This window comes from Notamacropus eugenii, chromosome 6 (genome assembly GCF_028372415.1).
Source record: "Notamacropus eugenii isolate mMacEug1 chromosome 6, mMacEug1.pri_v2, whole genome shotgun sequence".
NCBI classification, from domain to species: Eukaryota; Metazoa; Chordata; class Mammalia; order Diprotodontia; family Macropodidae; genus Notamacropus; species Notamacropus eugenii.
Genome location: NC_092877.1, coordinates 59714683 through 59722281, shown reverse-complemented (window position 1 = coordinate 59722281; position 7599 = coordinate 59714683).

Sequence of the window (7599 nt, the reverse complement as noted above, 5' to 3'; positions counted from 1 at the left end):
TGATGAATTTAGAGAATCTTGGGAAGACATAGAAATTAATGCTTTGTAATAACACTATAACATGTAAGAATATAATATGTAATGATAATATAATATCAGAACCAAGAAAATATACAATTGACTATAATGATGTAAATGGAAAAATTAAAAAGAAATGAAACTATTTAAATTTATAATGACAAAGTTTGGCTCTGGAGAAGAGGTTTTTCTGTTTTGTTTTTTTTAATGAACCTGCTTCTCTCTTTTTTTTTTTTTGAGAAGTGGAAATGTTGTGGAAGTGGAGAAAGGTGCATTTACTGTCCAAAATAGTTAATACATTCACTGGGTTTACTGAATCCTTCTTTTTTCTTTTTATGCTTTATTTTTTGTTACAAGGGAAAGTTCACTGAGTGGGGGAAGGAGAAGGGAAAATTTAGAAAGAAGGATGATATAAAAAAGAAAAATAACAATTTTTTTAAAAAAATCAACTGATATTAGCAGCTATCCTTGGCCTTAATCCTGATTGCTTTACCAGAAAACAATAATAACTTCGGTTTAGTTTCTCAAGATCAGTTTGCAAAGCTCTTCCCTACAGTAACACTATAAGATAGGTACTACAGGTATATTTAGGCCCATTTTACAAATGGAGAAACAGGCTCCCAGGGGGAAAATTACTACTTCAGTGGTTATACTACATCTAACTCACTCTCCTAGTAAGTGGAAGAGCCAGAATTCGAACCCAAACTTCCAAACTCCAACTCCAGCATGAGACTTCCTTGGGATACACAGGGTTAAGTTTAAAAAGCCAATGCCAATATGAAAAACCCACCAGCACAGACTTTTCCTGTTATCACAGGTTTGAGCCTTATTGGAACACAACCCTGTGCTGCTTAAGACAAGTACTGAAGTGCCTCATCACATATAACCACCCCCCGCCCCCAGGGAAGGGAAATGTAAAAAACAAAAACCCATCTCCCCATTATGGTTTCACTCTAGGAAACTCTGGGAAGATACCTGAACAGATACTCCTTCACCAGGAAACCCACACTAAGATTATCCCTTCCTGAACCCCAAGAGACTAGCAATCATCTCAGTCCTTAATATAGACAGCTGGGTGGTGAAGTAGATAGAGCACTAGACCCAGAGTCAAGAAAATTTGAGTTCAAATCCAACCTCCAACATTTACTAGCTGTATGACCTTGGACAAATCACTGAACCTTTGTCTGACTCAGTTTCTTCAAATAATAATAGCACCTATCTCCTAGGGCTGTTGTGAGGATCAAATGAGATAATATTTATAAAGCACTTAGCATAGTGCCCAGCATATCATAGGTGACAATATCACATAAGTGATAGCTAATGATATTAGATAAGATTTATACAGCTGTATTATATAACTATTATTCGTACAGAACTCACTGTTATTACTATTCCTAGTATACCCCAAATAATGTTGCCTCCACTTGCTGCAGTTCCTTACAATGTATGCCAATAATATTTTGCATTTATAAGCTTTTTCTTTTATTTTTTTGGCCCAAGGCAAATGGAGTTAAGTGACTTGGCCAGGGTCACACAGCTAGTACATGTCAAGTGTCTGAGGTTAGCTTTGAGCTCAGATCTTCCTGACTGCAGGGTCAGAGCTCCATCTACTGCAATACCCAGCTGCCCCACATTTAAATAGCATTTTAAAGTTTGCAGAGTACCTTATACACATTTAAAACTTACAACAGCCCTTTGAATTGGATGTTTGTTGTTAACCAAATGCAGAAACTGAGACTTGAAGGTGAATTGCACAGGCATCATAGCTCTTATGGGCACAAGGCAGGATTTGAAGTGTCTTCCTGACATTGTTTAGCATTCTATCGCCTGCACTTCTTCCCCATCTCCTTAAGGAGTCTCTAATTTCAGTGCTAACAGAATGTTCTTTCCATTATCCCTGTCCTGTTAGAAAGTTTAAAACGGAGGAAGGGAACCACTGGAGACCATCACTTCTTTGCCTTTCACCCTCTCCCATGAGGATGTAGCGTGAAGCCTCCCAGGACCAAAGATATTCAATCTTCCTCACTTCTTGTGACCTGCAGAAGATCTACAGCTCCACAGCTTCCTTCTGGCCACACATATGCTTACATTTATGGTCAGCATCTTGTAGTCTCAAGTTTCATCACCCTTCAAAGAAAGCTGTGGTTTCCAACTGTTGCTCTGTGGAATGGTGCTCTGCCCTGAAGGGCACTAAGTTATCCCTAAACATCCTGTATAAATAGTCACCAGGGCTTGGGATCTGTTTGTTTTAGGGAAGGGAGAGAGTAGAGAAGTCTACTAGGTGATGCAAGGTTAGACTGGACTGCCTCTGTCAGTTTTGACCTGGCCAATTTTCCATCCTGCTCCAGTGGAAATTGACTCATCAACATTTAAACCCCTCTCTAGATCTGGCTTTCCCTTCTCTTCCTCTTTCTGTTCCCATCGGTCATTATGTGCAAAAATGTAGGAGTCTCCTTTTTGGGGGACAAACACACCAATAGAACAGAAAGCACTCAAACTCTATTATGTCTGGCAATAGACAAAGGGATGACTCCTGTCTCAATAGATGATTTTATGTCATAGTGGAAAGAGCTTTGGAATTAGGAACCTGGAACACAAAAACCTGGGTAATGAAATTGGCCTGATAACAGTCTGGTGGTGCTCCAGGTTCTAAATTCCTCTTGATATTTGCTCCTTCCCATTATCAGAATTACCACCGGGAGTTAGAGATGATTCAGTTCACTCAACAATCTTTTTTTGAGCGCTTCCTGTGTACTTAGCTCTGTGGAAGTGATATAAAAAAAAAAAACAAGACCCATTCCCTACCCACAAAAGGCTTAGACTCCCCTTGAGGAAACAATAATAGTAGTAGTTTATAGTGGTAGGAAAACACTTTCATTAAATCATTTGATCCTTAAAACAGTACTATAAGGCAGATAACTTATTATGCCCATTTGACAAATGAGCTCTATGTCCTTTGTTTTTCTCCTCCCAGGCCCTCTCTACCCCTTACCAGCTGCCTCCTATCAGGTACATACACATGAAAGGGTGAACTGGATGGGGCAACATCAGAATTTTAAGTAGGAAAGGATCACTTTACCTTTCCAGCTCCCAGGCTGCTCAAGATCCTTTCCAGCACTAAGACTGAGCAAACATATTAGACAGAACCAGTACTTTAGAGGGCGTAGCTCTGTATATATATGCATAGCTATTTAGAGCAGCCATAAGCATACTTAAAGAAGATCACAGAATGCTATGGTAGGATCAGAACTCAGGGCTCATCAGCTCCAACAAAAGGTTGGAAACCTTAGCATGAATATCTCCAGGGATTGAAAAATCCCTCATGAGGAAACCTTTTTCATTTTTGAATAGTTTGGTTCATATATTCTTCCAATAGCAAACCAAAATCTGTCTCCTCATAATATTTATCCACTGATGTTAATTCTGCTTTCTGGAATCACATCAAAGACACTCCCAAACCCTACAATGCTCACTATTCTAGACATCCTTCTAGGGACAAGCTCCAACTTATCAATGGCTGTCCTTCCTTAAAGATGGTAGCCAGAATCAATACTCAAGAGTTGACCTCAAAGATAAAAATTGATGGATTTATCATCATGCATATTCTTCATGCCACCAAAATGTAAAACAGTTTAATACACAACTGAATAGAGAATTTTGAGGTGGACTAAGAAAGGTTTTATATTTGAACTTTCACGAAAGAACTCTTTAGATGTTTCATCATGGAAAGGAACTGATCTTGGACTCTCAGTTTCTGTCAGTAAAGTGAAAGATTGGGTAGGTTTTATCAGCAGAAAAGTTGAGTATATTTGAGTATATTTCTAATATCATCTCTGTTTTTTGAAAAAGATGCTTAGCTATATATAGAGCAACATAACCATTAGGCTGGCCATTGGTGACAAATTATTTGCCTATGGCGACTCATAAAACAAGCAAAAATATAAAATTAAAAAAATATTAAAATATAAAATGACCCGAAGTCTAGTGTAATTCCTTGGGCTTGCACAGTCATAAGCAATTGAAAAGGGGACAGAGAGAGTTAAGAATCACACAGGGTTTTTTTGAGCACCTCCAAATATCAATATAATTATGTGTACTCTAAATTAGAGATCTTTGTCCTGCAACCAAGGGACTGATACAGTCCTGGAGGAATTCAACCACATCAGTATTGGCATTTTTTCTACAAATGGAAATTGTAAATTTTTTTAAATTTATTTATTTGTTTTCAACATTCATTTCCACAAAATTTTGAGTTCCAAATTTTCTCCCCATCTCTCCCCTCCCTGACCCCAAAACACCAAGCATTCTAATTACCCCTATCACCAATCTGCTCTCCCTTCTAACATCCCTCCCTTCTCTTATCCCCATCTTCTCTTTTGTCCTGTAGGGCAAGATAAATTTCTATACCCCATTATCTGTATTTCTTATTTCCCAATTGTATGCAGGAACAATACTCAACAGTTGCTCCTAAAACTTTGAGTTCCAACTTCTCTTCCTTCTTCCCTCCCCACCCATCCCCATTGGGAAGGCAAGCAATTCAATATAGGCCACATATGTGTAGTTTTGCAAATGACTTCCATAATAGTCATGTTGTATAAGACTAATTATATTTCTCTCCATCCTATCCTGCCCCCCCAATTCTTCTCTTCTCTCTTTTGACCCTGTCCCTCCCCAAGAGTGTTGACTTTTAATTGCACCCTCCTCCTATTGCCCTCCCTTTCATTATGCCCCCTACCCTTCTTATCCCCTTCTCCCCCACTTTCCTGTATTGTAAGATAGGTTTTCATATCAAAATGAGTGTGCATTTTATTCCTTCCTTGAATCCAATGTGATGAGAGTAAGCTTCATGTTTTCTCTCTCACTTCCCCGCTTTTGCCCTCCATTGAAAAGTCTTTTTCTTGCCTCTTTTATGAGAGATAATTTGCCCCCTTCCATTTCTCCCTTTCTCCTCCCAATATATTTCTCTCTCACACCTTAATTTCACTTTTTTATATATGATCCCATCCTATTCCACTCACCCAGTGATCTCTGTCTCTCTGTCTCTCTCTGTCTCTCTCTCTCTCTCTATATGTGTGTGTGTGTGTGTGTGTGTGTGTGATCCCACCAACTACACAGATACTAAAAAAAGTTTCAAGAGTTACAAATATTGTCTCTCCCTGTAGGAATGTAAACAGTTCAACTTTAGTAAGTCCCTTATGATTTCTCTTCCTGTTTACCTTTTCATGCTTCTCTTCATTCTTGTGTTTGAAAGTCAAATTTTCTTTTTAGCTCTGGTCTTTTCATCAAGAATGCTTGAAAGTTCTCTATTTCATCGAAAGACCATTTTTTCCCCTGAATTATTTTACTCAGTTTTGCTGGGAAGGTGATTCTTGGTTTTAGTCCTAGTTCCTTTGACTTCTGGAATATCATATTCTACATCCTTCGATCAATTAATGTAGAAGCTGCTATATCTTGTGTTATCCTGATTGTACTTCCACAATACTCAAATTGTTTCTTTCTAGCCGCTTGCAATATTTTCTCTTAGACCTGGGAACTCTGGAATTTGTCTGCAATGTTCTTAGGAGTTTCTCTTTTTGGATCGCTTTCAGGAGGTGATCAGTGGATTCTTTCAATATTTATTTTGCCCTGTGGTTCTAGAATATCACGGCAGTTTTCTTTGATAATTTCATGAAAGATGATGTCTAGGCTCTTTTTCTGATCAGGGCTTTCAGGCAGTCCTACAATTTTTAGGTTGTTTCTCCTGGATCTATTTTCCAGGTCAGTTGTTTTTCCAATGGAATATTTCACATTATCTTCCTTTTTTTATTCTTTTGGTTTTGTTTTGTGATTTCTTGGTTTCTCATAAAGTCATTAGCCTCCATCTGTTCCATTCTAATTTTGAAAGAACTATTTTCTGCAGTGAGCTTTTGAACCTCTTTTCCATTTGACTCTGTTTTTTAAAGCATTCTCCTCATTGGCTTTTTGAACCTCTTTTTCCAATTGAGTTAGCCTATTTTTAAAGGTGTTATTTTCTTCATCATTTTTTGGGGTCTCCTTTACCAAGTTGTTGACTTGTTTTTCATGATTTTCTTGCATCTCTCTCATTTCTCTTCCCAATTTTTCCTCCACCTCTCTTACTTGATTTTCAAAATCCTTTTTGATCTCTTCCATGGCCTGAGTCCATTGAACATTTATTTTAGATTTTTGGGATGCAGACACCTTGACTTTTATGTCTTTCCCTGATGGTAAGCATTGTTCTTCCTCATCTGAAAGGATAGGAGAAGATATCTGTTCACCAAGAAAGTAACCTTCTATAGTCTTTATTTTTTTCCCTTTTTGGGGGGGCATTTTCTCAACTTTACTTGACTTCTGGGTCCTTTGTCAAGAGTAGGGATCTGTAAGATCTCAGTTCCTCCAAGGTGGCACAATCAAGTGTGTACACTGGTCTGGGAGCAACCAGAAACTTTTATGCCTAGAATCTGTGAGTTTTCTCTACATACTCACCTGGCCTCCAGTTCTACCAAGCCAGCACTGGGGGCTAAGATTCAGATAAGCTGCTCCATTCCCCCAGGGGCTTTTGATGGGGGCAGGGCTGCCATTCAGTGTGAGATAAAGATGAGCTGCTCAATTCCTCCAGGAGCATTAGGTGGGGGCAGGGCCACCACACAGGGCTGAGGTAGGGATCATTTGCTCAGTGCTCCCAGGGGTTTTACGATTCAACAGTGGATGTAGGCTGCTGTGGGGGCTGCTGTGGGAACTGCTGTCACCCAATGTGGCCTCTACCACCACTGTCTGAGGCCGAAGCTATGGGAAGACCCTGTTCCTTTCTTGGTCAGCTGAAAAAACTCTCTCACTGACCTTTGGCACCTGTGGGTTGAGTGATTCCACCCCTGAGTCCTGCCCTGGTCCTCCTCCTGGTGCCATGTCACTTGGCTAAGGCTGGGCTGGGCTCCACTCCAAGTCCTGTGCTACAGACCTTTCCCATAAGCCTTTCAGGTCACCCTGGGCTGGAAATCTCCTCCACTCCATCATGTGGTTTCTGCTGCTCTAGAATTTGTTGAGAGACTTTCTTCACAGGTATTTTATGAGCTGTGGGGGAAGAGCTAGTGTATATGCATCTTTCTATTCTGCCATCTTGGCTCTGCCCCTGAAATTGTAAATTTTTTTAAAAGACATAAAAAGTTGAAGCTAAAAGAAAGAATGGTTCTTCTTGAAGAGTCAATCATTCAATCATTCATTAATTTGACAACCATTTGTATACTATGTGGTAGGTGCTAAGAATAGAGAAATAAAAATTAACAGTCTCTTCCCTCAAAAAAAGCTTATATTCTACTAGGGAGAGGGAGAGAATGGCAAATTCTTATGTAAGTAATATATAGGTAAATAAAATTGAAAGAAATTTACCCATTCCCAACATAATTATATAGTTCCTGGGAAACACCAGTAACTGATGATGATCAGGAAAACCATATTGAAAGAGATGGCGTATACTCAAAGACCATAAAACATACCATTTCATGGGTTACATAGTCATGTTACACTGCAATGTGCCTTACAACCATAAACAAAAAGACTCTCTTGAAAAGAACTGCAGTTTATATC